This window comes from Acipenser ruthenus, chromosome 25 (assembly GCF_902713425.1).
Source record: "Acipenser ruthenus chromosome 25, fAciRut3.2 maternal haplotype, whole genome shotgun sequence".
NCBI classification, from domain to species: Eukaryota; Metazoa; Chordata; class Actinopteri; order Acipenseriformes; family Acipenseridae; genus Acipenser; species Acipenser ruthenus.
The window spans coordinates 11,963,116-11,990,388 of record NC_081213.1 but is presented as its reverse complement, the minus strand read 5'-3'; the positions used below and the strand labels follow the sequence as shown (position 1 = coordinate 11,990,388).

The 27,273-nt window shown below is 41.6% G+C and overlaps 1 long non-coding RNA gene across 1 annotated transcript; it reads right to left on the bottom strand.

Moving 5' to 3' along the window:
- Positions 1 to 20,374: 20,374 nt before the first annotated feature.
- On the bottom strand, positions 20,375 to 25,403 carry LOC117964014 (uncharacterized). Its single transcript, XR_004660930.2, has 3 exons — positions 24,945 to 25,403; positions 22,160 to 22,353; positions 20,375 to 20,842 (listed from the first exon to the last, which is right to left on the bottom strand). It is a non-coding gene; the product is annotated as an uncharacterized LOC117964014 (long non-coding RNA).
- Between the last annotated feature and the right edge of the window lie 1,870 nt (positions 25,404 to 27,273).

Below are 27,273 nucleotides of genomic sequence, written 5' to 3'. Positions count from 1 at the left end.
ATGAGGGGGAGCATAGTGCCCGTCAATGGAGTCATGTGTCCCGAGCCGAATGGTTTTTCTCATTATTTTCTTTAAAAAAACCCTTTAAAACCTGGCTTTACTATGCACTTGTAATGATTCGTCGGGTACCCTTCTGCAGAGAAACGTTTTAGGAAAATAGTATCACACGCATAATTTGAGAAAAAAAATGATACTTTTTTACTTGTCAGAGCAGCTTATACTTTATCTGGACAGCTGCGTCTCCCAGCTTGTAAATGAGATGGTGAAGCATCTTCACAGCTACTTATCAGTCAAAAAATGAAACTAGTAGTGCCTCTACATGCAGCGCTGGTGCATTACCTTCCCCATGGCCAGGTAGTCCAGCCCGTCGGAGCAGTTAAACACCACGCACTGCACAGCCAGAGCCTTGGCCAGGTCCTTGGTGGTCTCAGTCTTGCCCGTGCCTGCCGGCCCCTCTGGAGCCCCCCCCAGACTCAGGTAAAACGCTCCGATCTGCAGCATGGGGACAGTCAGGCTTTACTGCTTCTGTACCATTGCTTTATTACTTGATAATATATAGTAGACCCTGATACTGATGGGATACAGCCATCTGAAATGCATTTATAATATACTTCAGACCCTGATATTGTTACGATACAGCCATCTAAAATGCATTTATAAATATACTTCAGACCCTGATACTGATGTGATACAGCCATCTGAAATGCATTTATAATATACTTCAGACCCTGATACTGATGTGATACAGCCATCTGAAATGCATTTATAATATACTTCAGACCCTGATATTGATACGATACAGCCATCTGAAATGTATTTATATTATACTTTAGACCCTGATACTGTTGCGATACAGCCATTGAAAAATGTGCTTTTAATAAATAGTAGACCCTGATACTGATGTATTAAAGCCATCTGAAATGTATTTTTAATCAGATGGCTTCAATCAGATAGTTTGTATCAGTCTTATATTACATTAAAATGTGCTGTACTGTTTACTTATTCTTATTAAAGTATATATAGTATTAGAAAAATACAGTATAGGGTTCAGTATAAGACACAAGCTGATTTTCAGAATGGCCAATACTACTCTGATAATCAGATAATAATCAGTTTGTATCATACCGCACCCTGTATGATATTCCATGTGTGTCAAGCAATAACTCCTAGTATATTCATAATTCCTATCTATCACAGTTGATTGGATTGGAACCTGCTGTTGTATCTTACCAAAGTGCGATAGCACCTGTCAGTGAGCGGGGTTATCACCAGCCGCGGGGAGTTCCCAAGGTACTCATAGGCGTACTTCACATCACAGTTGATAATACGCACACAGGTGTTTTCGTTTTCCCAGTAATAGCGTAACTGAGCGAGCCACTGGAAGTCACTTTCATGGGAGACACCTAAAAACAAGAAACAAATCAAATCAGAAACTTATCCCATAAGTCATCAGGACATGTGTTCTGCATTCATAACAAGCAAAGTTTCAGTCTGGCTGAAATTATTAATTGACAAGAAAATCTTTTTCTACTAACAAGAGGAGGCCATTCAGGCCATCAGTGGTCGTCCGGTTCTTAGTTGAATCTTAACAGATCCCAGAGATTCAGCATTAACCAAATAGCTAGGTATCCATTCCGTACCCTCACCACTCTCTGTGTGCCGAAGTGTCTCCTACAGCATCAACACAGATCTGAATGGCTCCACAGCAGACCCGCAGGCGCCCTATCAGCCACAGGAGTCGCTGGTACCCGGGTGGCGCTCGACCAATTGTGCACTGCCTCCTGGGAACTCCCGTCCACGGCCGGCAGTGGAATAGCCTAGACCCTATGTAGCGATCTCCAGGCTATAGGGCTCAACCTGTACTCCGCGCGGAGCGCCTTTACTGAATGTGCCACTCGGGAGCCCTCTAATCCTTCTTTTTTATCTAGGCTGATTGGATACATTACCTCATCTTATCACTCATAATGGCACCAAATGAACCCTCATTGTCTGATAATATCCAAAAAGTTCCCTTTATCGTCTGCTGCAGGTACCTTTCTCGATCATCTCCATCACCACGTCTCTGGCGTGCACATCGATGGTCACCAAGGCCCCCAGGGTGGTGCGTGTCTGTTTGGACAGCTTTCCTCTCACCAGCTCCACAATGTCATTCAGCTGCCCCTGCAGCTGCTTGTAATACTCCTTCAGGCCCTGTTAAACAATAAACCGTCACTAGAACACTGTCTACGGGTAAGGGAGGGTTAAGAGATAGCCTTACTGCAAGATAAAGAGATGCTGGTTGCTACCTGCGGCCCACTCTGAATGGCTTCATGCGCCTCGCTGGTCCAGTACATCTGAGATGTGCAGAGAACCACCTGCCCTGGCCACTCTCTCACCCAGTCCTTCCTGGCAGTCTTGCGGTAGGCCTGGAAAAACAGAGAATACCGCATTACACAACTCATTAGAACAAATGACATTTTTTGTTGCATATTTTCATAGTGCAATGGTGTTGGAAAAAAAATCAACAGGAGAACAATGAGGAACTTGTGAAAATGATGTTCTGCTAATATGAGGGAAAAACAATAAGTTCATTTCAACCGCAGAGACAGAAGGAGCTGTTAACAGAGCAATCGAGCAGCAGCACGGGTACCCTTGGGAACTACTACTCTTGACCGGGGCGTAGACATTCCCTCTGTAACCAGGTGCTGCTGTTTGCTCTTTTACAAGCTGACCACAGTCATTTTGCTATTTAGTTCACCATGGCTTGCCATTGTTTTTTTCATTTGCTTTGCCTTGCCTATACTCTAATAAGAGTGGTCCGTACCAGTCGTGATCGTGCCACGAAGTCCCGCACGCTGCGCAGCATGAGCTCCTCCACCTGCAGCAGCCACTTCTCAACCGCGCCGCGCGCCTCGGAGGTGGAGATGCACTCGATGAGCTCCACGCACTCCCCCTCGCTGCTGAACATGGCCTTGATATCCAGGTTGGGCAGGAACTCCAGCTTGGCGATGCCCTCAAAGCACTTCTTCAGGTGGGGCTGCACACGCAGGGGATCCTTGGTCTCCGACAGGATCTCCAGCATCTCATCGTTGGACAGGAAGAAAAAGCTGCAGATACGACGCCAAGGAAACCAGTTCACTTTGAGTTTGTGGTTCAGGCTCACATGAAACTGGTTTGGTCACCAAATGCTTAAAGGAGTGCTAACCAAGGATTGAAAATCAATTTGACTGCCTCTATAAGCACTAGCAATAGCAAGATTCTCAGCACAATAAAAGTATCACCAGTAATACTGTCAATAAAGCTAAGAAGAGGTGGGAAAATGCATTTTAAAACATTGCTTAGCAGACTGTGAATGGCACATGGGGGAGTTCAGCCATTTGCACGGTCACTCACCTCTCATTAGCTATGAAAAGGAACACTGCTCAGTGTTTTTTGTTAATTGTGCAAATTATTAAATGCGAGTATGAAAGCGAAACATGAATATGACACCACATCTATTACTTGTTTTCACATTTCTACTTCCTTAAATCACACACAATAGTAGTTTCTATCCAGGAATCCCAAGACAAGGGCTAATGAACACAATGAACACAATCAATGACGAGTACCGGGGGAAGAAGAGCCGTTTCTTCTCCAAGTAAGCATTCAGTCCCTTCATGATCTTCTCCAGCAGAACGTTGCAGTCCTGCAGTTTTTCCAGCAGGCCAGTCAAAGAGGTTGCGGGCAGGACCTACGATCACAATTATACACAAACAGTCTGAAAACAGGCTCCTGGGCAGTTTGTGCTTTAAAAAAACAAAAACTGCACTACAGCCACCAGAGATGCCACTTTTGTCAGTTCCAGACATTTTACTTTGTTTGAGAAAAAGGGTCCTGTTAGATCACGTTTCATTCACTCAGCGCACAGGCAGTAAAGAATTTAAAAGAGTCAACAAGCTCTGGTTATTGTCTCAGTTTATACAGAATGTATAAAACGAGGGGGGCGCTGTGAAAAAAACATTTCTTAAGCTAAGAAAATGATTTGAAAGTATTATTAGCATGTCATTAGATATGTCTGATAACGTTCAGATTGTGCTGCAACTACAAAGGTAAATACACTAACATGTGTGGATTGATGCTTCTCTGTTTTGTTTATTTTGACCACATCGCTGCAGCAATGTAAATAAGTCTTAGGCTTGGGTTTGGGGTTGGGGTCGGGGTTAGGGTTGGGGTGCTTCACCCTTCCCCGCAGTACCTTGGGGTCTTTGACGCAGTGCCTCATGACGTCTTTCCAGTGGCGGTCCACAGTCTGGAAGAAACGGCCTTCCTCCGGCATCTGCTGCATGATGTCCTCGGAGGAGAAGATGGGCTCCAGGTAGAGCCACTGCGCTTGCACCTTCAGCCACTCGTCGATCGTCTCCTGAATGCGAATCAAGCGCTCCTCCCTCTCCTGCGGCACAGCCATGGAAACACACAGCAATGTTATTCACCTTTCTGTTTGAACGTTACACACTTGATTATGAAGATGTACAAGACACATCCCTTTTAAGTTCATATACACTATTCATAATTAGGGGTGTGCAGAAGCTCGTACTCGGAATCGCCTTTAAGAAGTATTTATCGGTCCCCGAGTGGCTCATCCAGTTAAAGCGCTGCCGCTGGGAGCGCAGGATGAGTCACCCAGCTTGGACGGTACCGGTTGGCATCCAGGCTGTGCAAAGAGGCTGAACTTTGCTGGGGACCCCAAGGGGGCGTCACATTGGGCATCACATTGGCTCTGATGCTCCCGGGGTGGTGGATGGGAACCCGGCAGGGATTGCTAACTCCTCATCACGCAACAGCGAACCCTACTGGCCAGACACCGAGCACATTCAGAGTGGATAAGAGGCAGGGCTGGTCTCTGTTCTCTGGGATCAGTAGTCCGTCCACCTCTGCTCTGGATTGCTTGGCGTAAAAGCTATTCTGGCTTTAGGCTTGTGAGATCGGAGGACGTTCACACCCCCTCAGAACATCTGTGCTGTGCGGGGTCTCATTGCAGTGCGGAGAAAAAACATAATTGGACATTCCAAATTGGGGGAAAATAAATAAAAATAATAATCGGTCACTCTAAATAATAAAAAAAAATAAGTATTTATCAGCAGTGTGAACAGGCTGGCTGGTGGTGACGTCAGGCCAGGAAGCAGACAGACAGGACTGGTGAGTGAGTACGCTGTTGCGCCGGTTTATTATAAACAAAAGGTTTAAACAAACAAAACACTTTACAAAACAAAAGGCACATTGGCCAAAAGAAACAGACAAACAAATAAACCTTGACAAGCACTAGAACAAGTAGCGGCTGGTGCAGAACCAGCACGCGTAACAACTGCTCATTTTATATTTGTTTCTCCTCCCCTCTCCCGTTCTCCACTCTGAACACCCAACCCCGAGTGAGTGATCCGTACATCTATATATACAGCTCTGCTGGGATTCAATTGCTAATTACATTCACTTGAATCCCAGCACGTGAACCAATTTGTGCCATCCCCATGCCCACATACTAATACACATTTTAACTGCATGCGAGTGCTTGTGCAATCCCTGTGCCTAAATACAACTAATCTTATAACTAATTTTAAAATCACCCGTGCTACATAACCTACCCTCCATGCACCAATACATACACACCACATAAAACATAACACAAAAATACACACAGGGGCGGGGCACCCCGCCACAAGCAGGTATTTAATAAATCCATACATTAATGTTTTGATTTTATAACAAGAAAAATTGTCTTTCCCTCATGTTTACAATTGAGTACCAATCAATGGCAATTAACATCCACACTGAGTGTTTTTAAAGCCATAAACTGACTGTTTACAGCCTCAGTATGCCAGTACAGCTTATTATCACACTGATTAGTGTAAATTCAGTTAATAAAAGGCTGGATTAAAATACGCCCAACAGTAGCACTAAAAATAAACATTCATGTATTTAATGCATTTGGTTAGAATGAACATGGCCAAAGACTTACTGTATACAGCCTATACTGTACTGGGGGTAACGCACACCATTGTGTTCCCAATGGGATTCCACTATGACAGTTTAAATCTGTTTGATTGCAGTGCACTTGCTTTGATCTCCTGTTCAAAGGGCTTGATAAAGGGAGACCCTCTCATCGTCTGGGTCTTGACTATCTGATCATCCAGAGTGGTCTGGACCTTGTCCACCGCAGACAGGATGGAGACTCCAGACTCGCGGTAGGGGCTGGTGTGGAAGAAGATGGAGTCCCACACCTCCACCATGGTGTGCATGGCTTTCTCCAGGGAGAACTCCTGCAACACAGGGACAAGAACAGTGCAACAAGGTCAAACAAGTGTGTCTGTGTAACAGGGCGAAGTGCCCTGTACATTGTTTTGTTTATTTATTTTTAGAATGGGGTCCCCCTCCGCCCCTGTGTTATTTTGTATTATTATTATTATTATTATTATTATTATTATTGTCGTTATGATTTAGTTGTATTTATATGACGGCGAAGCACCGGTTGTTTTGTTGTATTTATTTAAAAATGTATTTACAGTTTTTGTAGTTCACTGAAAGTGCAATAAAAAGAACATGGAATATTTTCTGAGCGGAATAAAGCACTAATGTTCTGACTTGAACATAATTAATATTTTTACATCTGAGTAAAATGCATTATGAATAAAAAAATGTAAATATATTAAAACTAATAAACTGTCTTAATCTGGGATAAAATGCTTTGACAGATATAATTTTTATTGTGACTAGCTTTTCAATGAATGTGTAAATGTCCATTTTATTTGAATTTCTAACCTGTTTACTATCCAAATTCTGTGTGTTTTGTATAATCCTAAATTGCTGCTCTTGCTTAGATCATTATTTTCAACCATAGAGACTGCTGCTGAAAAGACTCAAGCAAGGTTCTGCATGGAAAACATCCCCATGGCAAAGTTAGTAAATGGAAAATATGTACAGAATGCAAAATGCCATTTCCAAAGAGGGCAGGAATTAAAACGTTGCACATCCCCTAGTAAACCCCCTCACTTCCCTTGTGGGAGTCTTCAGAAGCAAGCCCTTGTGTTTAAAAAAGGATATTAGTTATTAATTCAAATTGTTTGAATAATCTCCTGTGAAATATGACTTTCCCAACCAAAAAACCTCTGGAAAAAAAAAAATCAAATACAGATCAAAAAATCTTTAAGTACATGACACACAATACTGCACTGTCCAGCAAATACCAGAGATAGAGGGCTGCAGAGCATTTTCCATGACAACAGGGCAGAAGAGCACAGCACACAACAGGACAGGTTACCAAGCGGCTAGGCCAATGACAAGTTAGACTGTGTAGAATGCATCCCTTGAAATGAAATGTCCTCCACAGCTCCTGACTCCTACCTTGAACTCCTTGACTTGCTCCATGACGACAGCACATATCTCCACCGTGTGGCTCTGCTTCTTCTCCTCCTCCTCCTTCTCCCGCTCCTTGTCTTCCACGCCGTGCTTCTTGGGCGCTGCTTTCTGCAGCTCCAGCTCGGCCTTCTTCTGCTTCTGCTGGAAGAACTTGAACATCCTGTAGATCTCTCTGAAGAACTCGTCCACCTCCACTTCCATGCTCTCTCCGTTCAGGTCTTGGAAAGCACCATCCATCCACCTGGCAGGAGAGAGAGGAGCAACATACTCAGGAAACATTCTAGAAAACATCAAACCCTAACCCTAACCCTAACCCTAACCCTAACCACCTCCACTTCCATGCTCTCTCCGTTCAGGTCTTGGAAAGCACCGTCCATCCACCTGGCAGGAGAGAGAGGAGCAACATACTCAGGAAACGTTCTAGAAAACACCAATACCGAACCCAGGGTTTACCGAGATGTACCGGGATACAGTAGTACTAAAAAAAGCCTGACACTAAAATAAAAAAACTGCAAGTCAGTATCCACACAACAGGAAGCACTACCGTTTCTCTGTGCGCTGCCATTTCAGGACCATGGCAAAGAGCTTCTGGTAGGACTCGATGCTCACTTTGAGGGATTCCACCTCCGGGTAGATTGTCTGGTCCCACTTGCAGAGAGTCTCCTCCTTGTTGATGAAGGAAATGGACTCCTCTGCTTCCTGAAGCCTTTTCTGAACTGTTCGAACATTGTTCACATACTGCAATAAAACAAAATAGTTCATTCAAAAGGAGGATCACACATGGTACAAGGCTAAGTGCAGATTGGCAGTGGGATAAGATGATAAGTTCATTTGCAGTCAAGGTTTAAAGTCATTTACAGACATTGGCAAAACAATCAGAAATTCCCTGAAGAAATCAGGATTGAAGAATGACCATATGTCCCTCCAGAACAATTTAAACATCCTGGCAGGTGAATCAGTCCCATGGTGACCCTACCCCCTATTGACAGTGTTATGGCAGGTGAATCAGTCCCATGGTGACCCTACACCCTATTGACAGTGTTATGGCAGGTGAATCAGTCCCATGGTGACCCTACACCCTATTGACAGTGTTAATGCAGGTGAACCAGTGACCCTTATTAACTGACCTGTTGCATCATGTCCAGCTCTGAGCACTCTGCAAACTCCTCCATCCTCCTGGTCAGCTTCTCCAGCTCCAGCATCACCTTCTCTCTCTTCCCTAGCAGCTCGCTCTCTCCTTTGCGCTTGTAATGCTCAATCACCTGGACAGGGCAGGAGACAAGGGGAGAGGGAGGCACTCTCTATCTCTAGGAGTACTGCTCATTGCTTAAGGGATGATGTCAAATACTTTCCCCAGTATAAGCAGGGAGGAATGTGTCTAGAATATAAGGAATAATACACATCTAGCTGATCATAATAAGGTTATCATTATTATCGTGGGGTTCTGATGACAAGATATTATTATTATTATTATTTATTTCTTAGCAGACGCCCTTATCCAGGGCGACTTACAATCGCAAGCAAATACAAATACATTCAAGTGTTACAATATAAGTCATACAATAAGAACAAGAAATACAATAATTCTCAAGTGTGACAAACCACAATTCAATATACAGCAGATAATAGTGAAAGTTACATCAGGATATGATTAAATAGTGATAGTTACATCAGGATATGATTAAGTACAAAATACTACAGATTAAACACTTGGCAGATTACAATATTCTGAGGTACAGGATTAAATGCAGTAAAATAGGGGACAGATAAGAGCAAAATAAAGCATATTTAAATGAAGGGTGATAGTGTCCCAGGATACAACAGAGGAGTTCTACAGGTGCTGTAGATAAACCACGAGAGTGAAGCCTTAGATAACATTTCTACAAAAATTGATCTCCCCTTTGCTGGCAAGTTCAAACGGCCTAAGGTTCTGTGCAAATTCGTGCTTCAAGTTACGTCCCTTTCAGTGCTTTTGACTGGAGCTTGTCATTTTACAGTCTCTCAATGTACCAATGGCACAAATCTATTGTTAAGAATAAAGGTGACAGAGTGCGTAAGCAATCCAGTAGATTTTGAGTAAGTATAATGACCTCATCATTGAGGTCGAAGACAGGGTTAATATTCCGTGGCCACAGAAGCACTGTCGAATTCAATCCCAGGTCTTCTTGTGTAAAAATATACCCATCCAGGAGGTAGTTCAGTCTGCGCTGGGTTTCCTGTGTGAACGCATTGTGTTAGTTCTCAAAAGAGCCTGATCTTTACACTTCAGAACCCCCCCATCCTTTTAAAACATTATTTTAAAAACCTGTTTAATAAAGGGATTGTTTATAGGTGTAAAAAATCATTTGGTTTTCCAGAGTTTATTTTCAGTAAAGTCTGCATCTCCTCCCACAATGCTACAAATTCACTTCATGTGTTACAAACAAGAGGGCCTCATAGTTCCCCAAGTTAGATTCTATTACCTGAAGGAAGTGAACTTATAGGGGTCAAATGCAATGATCTAAATACCCTTTAGGTCTATATCAATCCCACATGTGTTTTCTGTGAGGTTTAAAATCATACTTTATTTCTCAATTATTTCTAAGGTTCATGGTAAGGAATAATGAATTTGAAACACAAGTCTTCAGCGGTACTTAACAGTTTAGGAGTTAGTAAATGTTTTGGTCACCCAAGAGGTCAGTTCAAAGTAATACTGAACCTACTGCGATCCTTATGTTCAGTTCCTGGATACCCTTGGTTTTTGTTTGCTCCACATAAGCTAAAATCACCATCATTTCTTCTGTCGTTTCAGGAATCTTCAGCGCCTTCTCCTTGATGATTTCAAAATCTTTACAAATCCTGCATCCTTTATCTAAATTTAAAACTTTTAAACCTCAACATCAATAGATCGAAGAATTGTAACAAGAGGGATTTTTTTTAAACCGTACCTGAAGATGTTACACACTATTGTTATGCTTACGTGTTTATAATGTGGATCTGCATCGGCCACGCGAAACTCACCTCTTTACAGATTAAAAGGCGACAATTTGTTTTTAATTGAAAGCACTTTGGAGATTATACACACAGCACAATCTAATTGTGTGATTTAAAAGTGTAACCGGTTTTCAATTGAAATGTGTCGGGTCAGTGAGAGCTTAAAGGAATTATTCGGAACTGCTGTATTCGTCCCATCCCTAATATATATACATATATAACATTGCATTTTATAAAGCAATTGAATATGTGCAAATTTATCAGAGAGCATGTTAAGGCATACATCTGGTTCTAAGAGAGCTTCACTGTGTCTGTTTGCAATCTGGTGCATATCTGCCACAACACACCTACAGAAGGGTGCATATGATTCATACAATGGGACATGATTTCAAGCACTTAAACTCAATAGAAATGAATATCTCAGAAATGCACATGTGTTCTTTTGTCTGAACGCTTCCATTCTAAAATGTGTTTAAAAGAAGCTTACTGTTCATTGTGTTCTCTGTGCTGCTTCACTAGCATCTCCAGCAGGATATTCGTGAAGCTCTTGGCTTTCTTGGCCAGCCCCTGCTTGAGGTCCTCACAGTCCAGGTGCACCATGTTGTAGTGAGCGATGGAGGGCAGGCTCATGATCTGCCTGGACAGGAGACGAAACTCCTCCACAAACTGTACGGGAAGCATTCAGCCACACACAACAATGCCAAAGCTTGTTTTAAAGTAACTGCAGCTAATAAATAGCTCCATGCATTTTCTCCACCATGCACATCCATTCATTATGTAGGTCTCAAATGTGCAGTTCTGAAAGAAACGTTTTAGCAAACATGTATCCCAGATGTCTGTTTTAAAATGAAGACACACATTTGCCGTAACATGTGCTTCTTTACAAACTGCACATTTGAGACCTATGTAGTTGATGAGTGAATGAAGGATACAGAGTGGAGAGACAATAGCAGACAGATGTGGTGACACTCACCTCTGTGTATTCATCAAAGGTGTGCTCCTGCTCTATGTAGTTCTGCACTCGGGACTCAGCGGTTCCATTCACCAGCCAGTCATACCTCTCCACTGGACAAACAAGCAGCAAACCTAGCCATTATATTCCCGTCATCACAGTACATTTACCATCCTTCTTGTTAGTATTTTACTGTTTTACTGTCCAAATTGTTATATATCGGAAAATATATCTCTCCCCTTCCCCCCCAAGCAGATCCCCCTTGTCTCAGCAGTTCTTTTGATGCTCACCCCTGCACCAAATATACAGAGACATCCTCTCCTCGCATGCACAGAAAAAATGCAATACTTAGACACTTTCTCACCATAATTTGTGAAGTGTTCCCGTGGTGCCTCCAGGTTAATTTCCACAGCACTCTTTAGTGCTGCCTGTGCCTTTTGCATGATGTGATCTGCGATTTTTGCATCAACATAGACAGAGGTACCTTCAGCTAGCCAAGACTGCACTGTCTGAACTTTCTGATGCAGAAGACAGAAAATGACCATTAAAACTGTGCAAATCACAAATACTGTCATAAACACAGGACAACACAGGACAACACAGGACACCATTCAACACGGATAATGAACCCTACCTGTAGTGAGCTGGAGATCTAATATGAACAGGACTGCTGCTTCTGAATCCTGCAAATACTGTCATAAACACAGGACAACACAGGACACAGCACCCTTCAACATGGATAATGAACCCTACCTGCAGTGAGCTGGAGATCCTTGCTACTACGAACAGGACTGCGTCTTCTAAATCCTGAAAGCTTGGGTAAAACTCCATCTTCTCATCATCGAAGGTGAGCTCCATTTTGAACTGTGGCAGCATGTGGCTGTGGCTGGGTGTAAACAGCTTGACATACTCATTGATGCTTCGCTCCAGAAGAGCTTTGAGCTAGAAACAAAGAGAGCTGCATCAATGCTAATTATTATTAGCTAATTTAAACAGTTTCTTTTCAGCATCTTACACAAATATGTTTTGTGCAAGATGCTTTCACTTCACAAATGCATTCTATAGCATCAAAGTAAGAATAGCTAGCTACAAAAATCCACTGTTGGTTTGTGACAAGCCTAATAAAAAACCAGGCCCTTTGGTGGTTCTAATAGAGGGATTCTACTATACTTTCTTACAAATAAATAAGTTTGCTTGCTATACCACACACACCCTCACACCCATATTAGTGCATTTAATCTCCAGCTCTCTGATAGAAGAGAGTCTTGCACAGTCGTCTCCGCGTATAGGAACACCTCCTAAGAGAACACTTCGGCTAAGTGAAAACACTTGTGGTGAAATGGATTCTTCCCATTGTAAATGCTCTGCCTAAAGGAACAGGAACTTTGCTTAAAAGAACACTTTTTGGCACCGATAGCGATTCTTTCACAACTGATACAGTACTGTTAAAACCTTTAAATAGTTTATCAAATCTTTTCAAAACGGACTTGTCATTGTGAGAGTGTCTCGAGGAAGTGCTTGGTTTATTCAATCTTTCAATTTATCATTGCCAATTTATGATTTTTTATACGTACACCTCATCGCTACAAAACGGCAAGTAAACAAAAGGCAAAATGCGCCGCTGTTGCTCTTGATACAAAAAGTTGGAAATTATTTGAGCTTTTGAAAAAAACCTGAATCAGACACAAGTCGCCGAGCAATTTGGTGTTTCCTGTTTTGGTGAGTTGCTTCACCATTCTGTTAAATAATAATGAGCATGTCTTGTATATTAATGCTAATTTTTTAACGTGTAGAGGTGCTGTGTTAATTTAGTTTGACAGTTAGTTTATTAACGTTAGTTTGTCTGCTACTTTATTATTATAGTTTATTAACATACACTTGCCTATTGCTTTTCTCTTACTTATTCAGTTCATTTCATATTTTGATGCACGTGCTTCATGACAAGTAACACATATGTATTTATTTATTGATTCATATTGTGACTGTGGTCAACTCCGTCTTAGAGGGCGCTCTGCGTGGAGTGCAAGATGCGCCCAATAGCCTGGAGATCGCAGGTTTGTATCCAGGCCATGTCTTTGACCGATCATGAATGGTAGTTCCCAGGAGGCGGCGCACAATTGGCCGAGTGCCGCCCGGGTAGGGCGGGCTCAGGTCGGCAGGGTAATCCTCGGTTTACCGCGCACCAGCGAAAAAAGACGGCTTGGCAGGATACGTTTCAGAGGACGCGTGTGTCTGCCGCTGTTTTGCGGGGCTTGCAGTGGTGGACCGAGATCAATGCATACAATTGGCAATTCCAAATTGGGAAAAAATTGGGTAAAAAATTCCCGTGGATTGTTCTCTTAGCTGGAGACAACTGTACTGTATATGATCCAGTTTTCTAATTCCACTTCCTCAGCTGGCATTCATTCCTCCTCTTTTCATCACAGATTTTTATTTGTACTTTTTAACCCTTGATAATGGAGTCAGGCAGAAAAAAGAGTTAGAACTGTTTGTAATGCTAACCAACTGGAGTTCCACACTGCAAGCTGTAAATAGGGAATCAGTGATGTATAAACAGTACATTAGATAGGCAAGGACAACTGATGCCAGGCAAATTATGTATGTTGTTCATCCAAGGAGTGACAACATTAACCCGTCCATGTAAAATCATTTCTTATCAGGAAGCTTAGCCCTGAATTGCCTAAATGGTCTGCCACTACCAGACTAAGAAGATTACTTTTATTCCACAATACAATTGAAGGTTATTAATGTTGTTTAATATGCTTGTCTGTTCGCTAGTGACGTTTCGGTAGCAGTTTATATATAACCATGTAAAAACCATAAGCGAGTAATCACATGGAAATGGCTTGTACCGTGGTGTAACCCATTACCATGTGATAATTACACAGTCGTGATTACAATGCTATTACACAGCTGCCCCGTGTTTCATACCTGGTTAGAGATGAGTGTGGCCACACAGTTGTAGAAGGAGTCCAGTTTGTCTGGTTTGATGCCCTTCAGTGTCTCTGGGTTGGTTAGGAGATGGATAACCTTGGCTTGCCAGGTGCTCAGCAGCTTTTCTTCCATTTTTTTACACTCCAGCATCACATTGTTCTTTAAGGATTCACAATCAACCGGCCCTTTAGACCTAAATAAGACCATTTCAAATCGATACGCAGCTTGGTTAATGATCACACTAGTTAAATACCTGTAAGCTTCTCACCACTGAGCTTCCACTCTGTTTGCACAGGGGTCGCAGCCCCACACTGAATGAGCTCACCGGATATCTGAAAGATCGATCAGCAGCAGATCACAGAAGGTTGCATAGCCCATGTCCAGCATGGTCCTCATGGCCGGGTGGAGAATGTGCAGGTTGACCCCAATCTCCTTCCTGTTTTTTATAAAGCTGTCATGCCAGGGGGTTGAAAAATTAAGACCTCTGAAATAAGATACAGATACAGTGGTTATTCCCAGAGGAAAACCACTTAGAAATGAAAGGTTATTAAATTATTGCACGTGGCAGAACCTGTTGTACAATTTACTGGTTCCAATACTTGTCTATGAATAACCCCAAGTCCAAATCGTGCGTGAGTAATTCCAGTATTTTAATACTGAAACGTGATGATCCTGTGTGTGGCACTTTGGTGCTGATTTATCAAGGTCCTGTTGTTTTTCACTACAAGCAAAGGAGCGCTCTTGATCACAGTCAGTGCCAAACAGAGAGGAAATGTCATTTTAACTTTGATAAAGAAGAGAAATGTACGTGTAATGTTCTTGATACGGTATCAGAGCCACCAGTATACTCACACCACTTCTGGGGGTGGAGCTGTTATATCAACACTCATGACCTGAGCACCAGGCTTCAGAAGCATACAGTTCACTGAAAGACAGACACACACAGGCTTTACATGCAAAACAATATACAGTGCCTTGCGAAAGTATTCGGCCCCCTTGAACTTTGCGACCTTTTGCCACATTTCAGGCTTCAAACATAAAGATATGAAACTGTAATTTTTTGTGAAGAATTGTCACAAAGACGGCCGGAGTGGGTGGCGTCAGACCAGAAACAGGAACACAAACGACAGAGACTTGGAGTTTGGTGGAGCTGAGCGAATGGTTTCGCTCAGCATTTAATAAAACAGCACAGAAAATAAAAGGGTTTAACAGACAAAAACACGGGACACGGCACTACACGCCAAAATAAAAAGACAAACAAAACGGACTATACAGTAAACGGACAGACACACAAACAAACACGGTGAGTTTTAAATAAACAAGTATCGTGCTGGTCCTACCAGCACGTAATAGCAATTGATATTTAAATGTATTTCTCCTTCTCTCTCACCCGTTCTCCACTCACCGAACACCTAACCCTGAGTGCAAGAAATGTGCGTCTATATATACTATTGTGCTGGGATTCAATTACTAATTAATTATTCACTTGAATCCCAGCACGTGAATTAATTCTGTGCAACCCCGTGCTCACATATTACATTTAACCAGCACGTGAAGTGATTTGTGCTCTCCTCATGCCTAAATACAAATCTACACTTTTTAAATACACGTGAAACACAGACCCGTTTATATCCCGTGTACCAATGACTATACACCAACATTTACACACGCAACATACAACACATAACACACAATTGCACACAGGGGCAGGGCACATTGCCACAAGAATCAACAACAAGTGAGACACAATCATGAAGTGGAACGAAATTTATTGGATATTTCAAACTTTTTTAACAAATAAAAAACTGAAAAATTGGGCGTGCAAAATTATTCAGCCCCTTTACTTTCAGTGCAGCAAACTCTCTCCAGAAGTTCAGTGAGGATCTCTGAATGATCCAATGTTGACCTAAATGACTAATGATGATAAATAGAATCCACCTGTGTGTAATCAAGTCTCCGTATAAATGCACCTGCACTGTGATAGTCTCAGAGGTACGTTTAAAGCGCAGAGAGCATCATGAAGAACAAGGAACACACCAGGCAGGTCCGAGATACTGTTGTGGAGAAGTTTAAAGCCGGATTTGGATACAAAAAGATTTCCCAAGCTTTAAACATCCCAAGGAGCACTGTGCAAGCGATAATATTGAAATGGAAGGAGTATCAGACCACTGCAAATCTACCAAGACCTGGCCGTCCCTCTGAACTTTCAGCTCATACAAGGAGAAGACTGATCAGAGATGCAGCCAAGAGGCCCATGATCACTCTGGATGAACTGCAGAGATCTACAGCTGAGGTGGGAGACTCTGTCCATAGGACAACAATCAGTCGTATACTGCACAAATCTGGCCTTTATGGAAGAGTGGCAAGAAGAAAGCCATTTCTTAAAGATATCCATAAAAAGTGTTGTTTACAGTTTGCCACAAGCCACCTGGGAGACACACCAAACATGTGGAAGAAGGTGCTCTGGTCAGATGAAAACAAAATCGAACTTTTTGGCAACAATGCAAAACGTTATGTTTGGCGTAAAAGCAACACAGCTCATCACCCTGAACACACCATCTCCACTGTCAAACATGGTGGTGGCAGCATCATGGTTTGGGCCTGCTTTTCTTCAGCAGGGACAGGGAAGATGGTTAAAATTGATGGGAAGATGGATGGAGCCAAATACAGGACCATTCTGGAAGAAAACCTGATGGAGTCTGTAAAAGACCTGAGACTGGGACGGAGATTTGTCTTCCAACAAGACAATGATCCAAAACATAAAGCAAAATCTACAATGGAATGGTTCACAAATAAACATATCCAGGTGTTAGAATGGCCAAGTCAAAGTCCAGACCTGAATCCAATCGAGAATCTGTGGAAAGAACTGAAAACTGCTGTTCACAAATGCTCTCCATCCAACCTCACTGAGCTCGAGCTGTTTTGCAAGGAGGAATGGGCAAAAATTTCAGTCTCTCGATGTGCAAAACTGATAGAGACATACCCCAAGTGACTTACAGCTGTAATCACAGCAAAAGGTGGCGCTACAAAGTATTAACTTAAGGGGGCTGAATAATTTTGCACGCCCAATTTTTCCGTTTTTTATTTGTTAAAAAAGTTTGAAATATCCAATAAATTTCGTTCCACTTCATGATTGTGTCCCACTTGTTGTTGATTCTTCACAAAAAATTACAGTTTCATATCTTTATGTTTGAAGCCTGAAATGTGGCAAAAGGTCGCAAAGTTCAAGGGGGCCGAATACTTTCGCAAGGCACTGTACCTACACTGCCTTCATTTCTAATGCTCAGACTATGAATTTGCAATGGTTTATAACACAGCATAAGGCAAATGGTCTGACAGGCTGTGGGAGGCTGGTGCACATTTTTGGTGTGTACATGTCTACTGTATTTTAATACTTGAAGGACAAAATGGAAACTACAGGGGTTGGGGGAAAAAGGAAGTAGCTGTCATCAGTGATCAGTGTTCGGGTCCTCTTTGGTAAGTCACGACAGGCGTGCTAGCAGATATGACTGTCCTGTCTTTTGGTAAGTCACAGCAGGTGAGCGAGCAGATATGACTGTCCTGTCTTTTGGTAAGTCACAGCAGGCGAGCAAGCAGATATGACTGTCCTGTCTTTTGGTAAGTCACAGCAGGTGAGCGAGCAGATATGACTGTCCTGTCTTTTGGTAAGTCACGGCAGGCATGCTAGCAGATATGACTGTCCTGTCTTTTGGTAAGTCACAGCAGGCGAGCAAGCAGATATGACTGTCCTGTCTTTTGGTAAGTCACGGCAGGTGCGCTAGCAGATATGACTGTTTTGACATGTTTCAGGCTGTTCTCATCCCCCAAAAGGAAGTTTGATAACATATCAGATGTAATCCTCTTTATAAAGACACATCACCTTTACTATTAATGACACTTACACCAGCCACACACCCCCAGGGAGTTTCTAGAGCTTCTTTCAATCATAAATCACATATGAGAAATCAACCAATCAGCGTTAAGGTTATGTCAACGTTCCAGAACAAATCATCCTGTCATCTCGTGCAAAGGCAGCATACAGTATCTCAGATTCACAACCCTCTCGGCTAGACTGCACAAGATGACATCTCTGTACAAGCACCCTACACATCACCTACTAACTTATACAAGAGATATTAAAACTTCCCCCTGCTGGACTCCGGGCTATACAATATTTATCTAATAAGTGACACAAATACCTTACAACATGTGAAGTATTGAGTAGGGGTATACCAGTGATGACAGAATGAATTAGATGAATATCATACCTAGAAGACTGGAATCTACCACAAGTATTTTATATAATCAATTTAAATAGGTTCCTTTTATAGAAAGCTTTTATGATTAACAGTACCCTAGGAACCACCAACGGCTCTGATTGATGAGCAGGAGATGAGGTAGAAAATGTCATGGATGGGGCCTAAGGCATCCCATTCACAGTTTACATGCAGTGCTAATTTCTTTTCAGTGTAAAAATAAATAACAATAACACAGATTTAATGGTGGGCGTGTCAGTGTTTTATGACGTTGTTCTCGTTCTCTCCTGTTCCTAACAAGTCATCAAGTGACACGAGTGGTACAGGAGGAGGGCCAGTGGCTGTCGAGTGTGTGCTCTGTGCAGTGGAGACAGTGTGTGCTCTGTGCAGTGGAGACTGTGTGTTCTGTGCAGTGGAGACAGTGTGTGCTCTGTGCAGTGGAGGCAGTGTGTGCTCTGTGCAGTGGAGGCAGTGTGTGCTCTGTGCAGTGGAGGCAGTGTGTGCTCTGTGCAGTGGAGGCAGTGTGTGCTCTGTGCAGTGGAGGCAGTGTGTGCTCTGTGCAGTGGAGACAGTGTGTGCTCTGTGCAGTGGAGACAGTGTGTGCTCTGTGCAGTGGAGACTGTGTGTGCTCTGTGCAGTGGAGACAGTGTGTGCTCTGTGCAGTGGAGACAGTGTGTGCTCTGTGCAGTGGAGGCTGTGTGTGCTCAGTGCAGTGGAGACTGTGTGTGCTCTGTGCAGTGGAGACTGTGTGTGTTCTGTGCAGTGGAGGCAGTGTGTGCTCTGTGCAGTGGAGGCAGTGTGTGCTCTGTGCAGTGGAGGCAGTGTGTGCTCAGTGCAATGGAGACTGTGTGTGCTCAGTGCAGTGGAGGCAGTGTGTGCTCCGTGCAGTGTACCGCACTGCAGTGAAGGCAGGCAGGTTTCTCACCCATGCACTGCTTCATGCCCTCCTCAAAGTCCTGCGTGACCTCCTGGAACAGCTTCTGAATGAGCTCCGGCCTGCCTGGGCCCTGCTGCAGGGGAGCTGGGACCCGCCTCAGCATGGAGTCCAGCCAGTGCTGCTGAATGGGAACGATGGGGCTGCTCTCCACACACTGCCTCATGAACATGTAGTTCATCTGATCAGAGCGAGGCAGAGAGGGAGAGAGGGAGGGAGGGAGGGAGAGACACCGCGTCAGGACATGCAGTGCAGGAGCAAAGTGATTCTGTTTGTTGTACTTTTTTAATTATATATATAGTGGATACTGAATGATCCGGTAAAGTTCATGGTATATGGTTTTTATTTGCCACAGGAGGATGTTGAAAGCAGGTGTAACTGCAGTGTACAACATTTTAAATATTTAAAAAATGAAAAGCTTTTTTTTTGGATGTACACAAAAGGTTTAAATGATAAAAAAATATATTTATTTCAGGATGTTTCGGACAAAAAATAGCTGCTTTCAACATCCTCTTGCAGCGAATAAAAACTGTATACCATGAACTAATATTCAGTATCAAATATCTAGTTTTAATACAAATACAATTACAGTAAAATGTACTACAAGTTGTAATATATTATTGCTATATAAAAATAATACATTTACCGTAAGTACCTTCCAAAAAGACTCCTTTTAATCTAATTTTGTTAATACCCATTTGGAGAGTCTCTGTTCCAATACTGAGTTACCGGTATTATGTTTTCCTATACCTGTGTCTTGTCATAAGCACTTGTCATTGGACTCCTTTGCCAGTATAAAACCCTGAGCTCCATCTCAAGGGCTTTGTCCACTCGGTGCCCTCAGGCAATGCTCAGCGGTATGGCAGGTGCTTGTTTGTTTTTTTGTTCCACCCCTGATAGCACTCAAAGTAAAATGAAACTCCTGTATGTTTTTGTGATTCACTGTTCATCTGTAAAAGTGAAAAAGCCCTTGATTATAAACATTATACAGAGAATATATCATTACACAGAGAATATATCATTACACAGAGAATATATCATTATACAGAGAATATATCACACACGATCAACTCATTTGGGGCAGTGGCATGCACGTCTGTCACTTTCTGAGCAGACAGTGCTTTTAGTCCATGAGAGGGCACAGTTACAATGGAAGCTGAACTAAAGGAAGTTTATAACAGAAGGTAGCTAGCATGTTTTTACACAAAGTTATACATCCATTGAAGGGTTTTCTGAAACACACCAGGAATATGAACTGTGGCATTAGATTCCATGGGATAGTGTGAATGGTGTGCTAGCAGGGCTGAGGCTCCATCTCCATCTTGTGTTCTTACCGTGGAGGGTAACTGGGGTTCTGGAGGAGAGGGAATTCTCTTTATATTTGCTTCCATTTCTTGCTCATAGGCACGCACAGCCCCTTGAATGCTATAAATTACAAATACATGATTAAATACAGTACTGTACACTCAAAGACTCGTATTTACAGCCATGCAAACCTTTAAAGCGCCTAGAAAATCTGAGACATTTAATAATGTCAATGAGGGAACCTGTGGACCTAATGAGAAACAAGGCGACTGCCAGGCAACCATTCCACTAAGATGTAGGGAGAATTGTCCCAGCAAACCCCCTCATATGAAGAAGAACATGGAGAACGTTGCCTGATCATTCCTGCGAGTCGACTTGTGTGTCATGTCAGATCTGGAGCAGATTTGCGTTAACTTGACCAGCCTGGTCCTTCGTGTCAGATCTGGAGCAGCGTTAACTTGACCAGCCTGGTCCTTCATGTCAGATCTGGAGCAGCTTTGCGTTAACTTGACCAGCCTGGTCCTTCATGTCAGATCTGGAGCAGCTTTGCGTTAACTTGACCAGCCTGGTCCTTCATGTCAGATCTGGAGCAGCTTTGCGTTAACTTGACCAGCCTGGTCCTTCATGTCAGATCTGGAGCAGCTTTGCGTTAACTTGACCAGCCTGGTCCTTCATGTCAGATCTGGAGCAGCGTTAACTTGACCAGCCTGGTCCTTCATGTCAGATCTGGAGCAGCTTTGCGTTAACTTGACCAGCCTGGTCCTTCCTGTCAGATCTGGAGCAGCTTTGCATTAACTTGGCTAGCCTGGTCCTGGTATGCAGCCAGCCAAGCTGTTCACAGTGTAAAACATGCCTCACCATTGCAATGACATGCTGTAACCTCATTATACATGCTGTAACCTCATTATACATGCTGTAACCTCATTATACATGGGAAAGTGCATAACTATTTCTTGCAGAATTATTTTTTTTTTTTTTTTATTGCAAACTTTTTTCAAGTACATGCTAAATCAGGGCTTCTCAAACTCGATCCTGGGGACCCGTGTCTGCTGGTTTTCATTCCAACCAAGCTCTCAATTACTCAACTAGACCCTTAATTGAACTGATCATTTGCTTAATTAGACCTTTTTACTTGTTTTCAGGTCTTGAACAGTTGCATATTTCAAGTTAGCTATAACATTTGATAAGTAACTTGAACTGCAACTGTTTAAGAGTTGAAAAGAAGTAAAAAGGTATAATTAAGCAAATTATCAGTTCAATTAAGAGTAGTTAAGTAATTGAGAGCTCAGTTGGAATGAAAACCAGCAGCCACAGGGGGTCCCCAGGTCCGAGTTTGAGAAGCCCTGTGCTAAATGATTGCATCGATCACATGTAATATTTAGGCCTGTTGACGTACAAGCTGCAGTAAAAATGAAGTTAAAAGCCAGCATTGCGTACACGATCTGATTGAGCAGGCGTCTCTACTGGAGGCTCTCTCTTTGTTTCAGTAGCTTGCTGCGCTCAGGCCTGTCGCTTGCAGTCAGCTTCTCCAGCTCAGCCCTGCCACTGGGGCCTGAAATCGGGGGCAGGACATTGTAACGCCTCAGGGTCTCCCCGATGGGGGGCTTTGAAACCCCCTTCAAGGTCGGCATCTACATTCACAATTACAGGGAAGAAGAGAACATCAGGGTTAAAGCAATCCATCACCCACACTATTACACTAACAACACAATTAAAGGGAAGAAGAGAAAATCAGGGTTAAAGCAATCCATCACCCACACTATTACACTAACTTCTTGAAATAATAATCAGGACTGTAAAGACTAATTAACTTGAGCAACATTACTGCTATTCCTAATCTACATTAATGATTTAGATTCTGGTACAGTAAGCAAACTTGTTAAATTTGCAGACGACACAAAAATAGGAGGAGTGGCAAACACTGTTGCAGCAGCAAAGGTCATTCAATATGATCTAGACAGCATTCAGAACTGGGCAGACACATGGCAAATGACATTTAATAGAGAAAAGTGTAAAGTATTGCATGCAGGCAATAAAAATGTGCATTATAAATATCATATCGGAGATACTTAAATTGAAGAAGGAATCTATGAAAAAGACCTAGGATTTTATGTTGACTTAGAAATGTCTTCATCTAGTCACTGTGGGGAAGCTCTAAAAAAGGCCAACAAGATGCTCGGATATATTGTGAAAAGTGTTGAATTTAAATCAAGGGGAGTAATGTTAAAACTTTACAATGCATTAGTAAGACCTCATCTAGAATATTGTGTTCAGTTCTGGTCACCTTGCTACAAAAAGGATATTGCTGCTCTAGAAAGAGTGCAAAGAAGAACGACCAGAATTATCCTGGGTTTAAAAGGCATGTTGTATGCAGACAGGCTAAAAGAATTGAATCTATTCAGTCTTTAACAAAGAAGACTACGCGGTGATCTGATTCAAGCATTCAAAATTCTAAAAGGTATTGACAATGTCGACCCAGGGGACTTTTTCAACCTGAAAAAATAAACAAGGACCAGGGGTCACAAATGGAGAATAGATAAAGGGGCATTCAGAACAGAAAATAGGAGGCACTTTTTTACACAGAGAATTGTGAGGGTCTGGAACCAACTCCCCAGTAATGTTGTTGAAGCCGACACCCTGGGATCCTTCAAGAAGCTGCTTGATGAGATTCTGGGATCAATAAGCTACTAACAACCAAACGAGCAAGATGGGCCGAATGGCCTCCTCTCGTTTGTAAACTTTCTTATGTTCTTATGTTCTTGCTCCTCTACAGGTTTACCATAGTACATCTGCACAGTCATTTTGCAGGTTTCCCATGGTTATACTATGCACTTACCATAGTTTATCATGTTTTACAATGCTCTATGACACTTTGCTATGCTTTTCTTATGGTAATCATATGCTGTATTTGTACTGTATTAGGGTATCAATAGGGTCACCCTTTCTTTCTGCTGGTTCTTTGCCCTGATACTGTGAAAGATCTTTTGGTTCTTTGCTTGTGTTTTATATTTCTGTTTGGAATGTGCAGATAGCTCAAACAAACAGTTGCTGGTGCTTCCTGGTGGCTGAAGTTAATCCCACAGCGGTAGTCTTTTTCAAAAGAGTTTTTAAAATGCAGCAATGCACTTTACTAGCTTTAAATGCACAGCCTGGTATTTGCCAGTTTTTTTTTGTTTGTTTTTTAAAACATTAAATACATAACCAGCACCTGCACCTTTTGCTGCTCTCAGCAGACTAGTCTGAATTGGAGACAGGTATATAAAACGTCTTGCACACATTGTGCCTCATCATTGAAACTGAAGGGCAGGTTAATGTGGGAGTCAAGCATGTCCTCTGAAAGGGACACACTTCCACAGCATTTACTACACTTCATAATTAACACTTTTAAAGGACAAAAACACCTTCTCGTGTTGTCAAAACCTGAACAATACAACTAAGTGACATTAATCAAGGGTTCTTAAGCACGCTCAGGTTGAAGCACCACAGGTAAACATGAAATGACTAAGGATATTTGAAATGTATAAGGATATTTGAAATGAATAAGGATATTTGATATGTATAAGGATATTTGAAATGTATACGGATATTTAAAATGAATACGGATATTTAAAATGTATACGGATATTTGAAATGTATACGGATATTTGAAATGTATACGGATATTTGTAGAAATGTATTGAATATTTAACACAAAACACGTTGAAATGCAGATATAAAGTGAACCTTGTGATGTAATGTAGTACGATTCCATGGTATATGTGGTGACACCTTATTAATAATACATGGATGAATAATAAAACCGAGATAATATATCTTTTTTTAAAGTGGAGACAAAATCAACACATACATGTAGGTCATTTTAAAACATCAGCCTCTTAATACAAGCAAATACCAGGGCATTGATTCAATCGATGCATTTCACACAGCCATTGATGTTTATTAATTAAATAGTAGAATTACATATAGTAGAATTACATTACACATCCGTTCAACAGTAGCAGTAATAACATTAGATTCAATGTAATTTCATTTAGTTTTTTTAACCTACTGTATTCTACTATATGGTGGAATCTGAAAACAGTGTTTTTTGGTTTGTTTTTTTGTCGATAAATGTAACTTTCAAAACATGCAGTTATCCTCGTCGGGGTTTACTAGTTTGTCGGTGTTTAAACATTCCGTTTTTTAATGTTAAGTTTCAAAAAGTGTATTTACACATACTCACTTTAAAGTCTTCTGTATTTCCGAAATGGTTTATTCCACTTACAGGGTATTCTAATGAGAGACGCAGTTTGTATCAAACTAACTCTCCGTGCACAGGTTAGTAAACAACCCCGTTGCTACGGAAACCACACACAGCACGGGGTAGCGAGGACACCGCTTCCGGATTCAATTTGACGCATCCTGAAGGACAAGCAGGCTATGCTTATAAAACAAAACTATAACCTTGAAATACGCCATGTAAAAATCAGTTGTATACATTTTAAAATAGTTATCTACTTGTTGACTCTAAGTTTTAAACCACGAATTGCTGGATTGTGTGCAGTGAATTTTTATAAACTTCTACCGGTGTCGTGTTATTTTGTGGTAAGCGTTAAAAAGTGGTACACCGTGTAGGCTACTGTGCTTGCCCGGGCATGCACAAATGATTTTAGTTCATCTGAGCCGGGTACGATATACTGAGTTTGGCCCTTAAAGTTATTTCAATTTTTTTTTCACAATTCAACAAATGTATGTTACTTTAACTGACGAGCAACACATAAAAATCTCATCCCATTAATTAGCTATACTGTTTTACTTTTAGGCATTTTCATGGGCTGAACTTGGTAGACTTGGACTGGGCATACCTTTATCAGAAGGGCAGGGTTACAGCACTGGCTAGAACTGTGCTTGCTGTAGCTAACCCCCACTAAAATGCACAGTCTGGCATGAACCTTCACTGCAGACATAGAGGTACCACAGCACTAAAAACAACACCTTCAATTTCCCTGCTACCTGGTTTACTTCCGTTCAAGTGCTTGTAAATCCTGTCTGCAACAGCTGCATTATTGTGTTTTCACTCGAACATGTAATCAATCCTGGGAAATGAAAGGCCAGATGATGAATCTTAGATCACTGTCCAATAAAGCACTTTTAATTCATGATTATATTGTAGATCAAAGGTTTAATATGTTGTCCCTCACCAAAGCCTGGCTTGGGGTAGATGATAATGTCTTATTGACTGAGGCTTCCCCTCCAGACTACTCCTTTATCCAGAAGCCTCGTACTTGCTTGCTGAAATTTATAACTCTGATCTTAATATTAAACAAGGAACTATGGACCATTATTCATCATTCATTTTACATAATGAAGCATCTGTGTACATTTGGTATTGTATATCGTGCACCAAAGCCACATGCTTCATTTTCTATCTTTCCTAGCTTCCAACTACAATAGAATTTTTCTGTTGGGTGATTTTTAGCTATCGAATCAGACAAGTACTCCACACATCTTTTTAATTTACTTGATTCTCTAGACTATGTCCAGCATATTACAGGTGATATTATAAGCAAACATGGAGTGAATCTCCATTTTTATACAGATGACACCCAGATGTATTTGTCTCTAAACCTGGTGATGCCTCTTTTGGGACCAATATAGTATCTTGTCTTACTGATATTAAGGGCTGGATGTCTCAAAATTTCTTACTGTTGAATGCAGAAAAAAACTGAGGTTTTGTTAGTGGGTTCATCAAACCAGCTAGATAAGCCTGAATCATTTGGCCTGGATTTCAGCAGACTATCTTCTGAAGCTGAAATTAGAAATTTAGGCGTGATCTTCGACCCTACTCTTATTTGAGAAACATATAAAAAAGATTACAAAATCATCTTTTTATCATTTTAGAAATACTGCAAAACAGACCTATATTCTCTACATCTGATGCTGAAAGACTAGTACACACCTTTGTATCTTCCAGAATTGATTATTGTTATGCGTTATTTTCTGGCATCCCAAAATGTTTATTGTCTCGTTTGCAACTGGTTCAAAATGCTGCTGCTAGAATCAGGACTAAAACCAGAAAAAGGGAACAAATCACCCCAGTGTTAGCTTCATTGCATTGACTTCCTGTAAATTATAGAGTTGATTTTAAAATACTGTTATTAACTTATAAGGCCCTAAATAATTTGGCACCAACCTGTTTAGGAGAACTGTTTATCCCATATATCCCCAATCGTAACTTTAGATCCTTGAATATGGGATTGCTGGTAATCCCTAAAATAAAGTATGTTAAATGGGGAGGAAGGGCTTTTTGTTACAGAGACCCCAAACTTTGGAATGAGTTGCAAACACATGCGAGGGAAGTGGAGACCATCTGTTTTTAAAACCAGGCTAAAACATATTTGCTTGAGTTGGCATTTTTATAATATGTGTGTGTGTGTATGTATGTGTATATATATATATATATATATATATATATATATTAGCTCAAAGAGCCAGCTGCCCAACGTTTCGATATGTTGTACACATCTTTCTCAAGGGAGCCTGTGTTTGAATCAAAACATTGGAGGTATTTA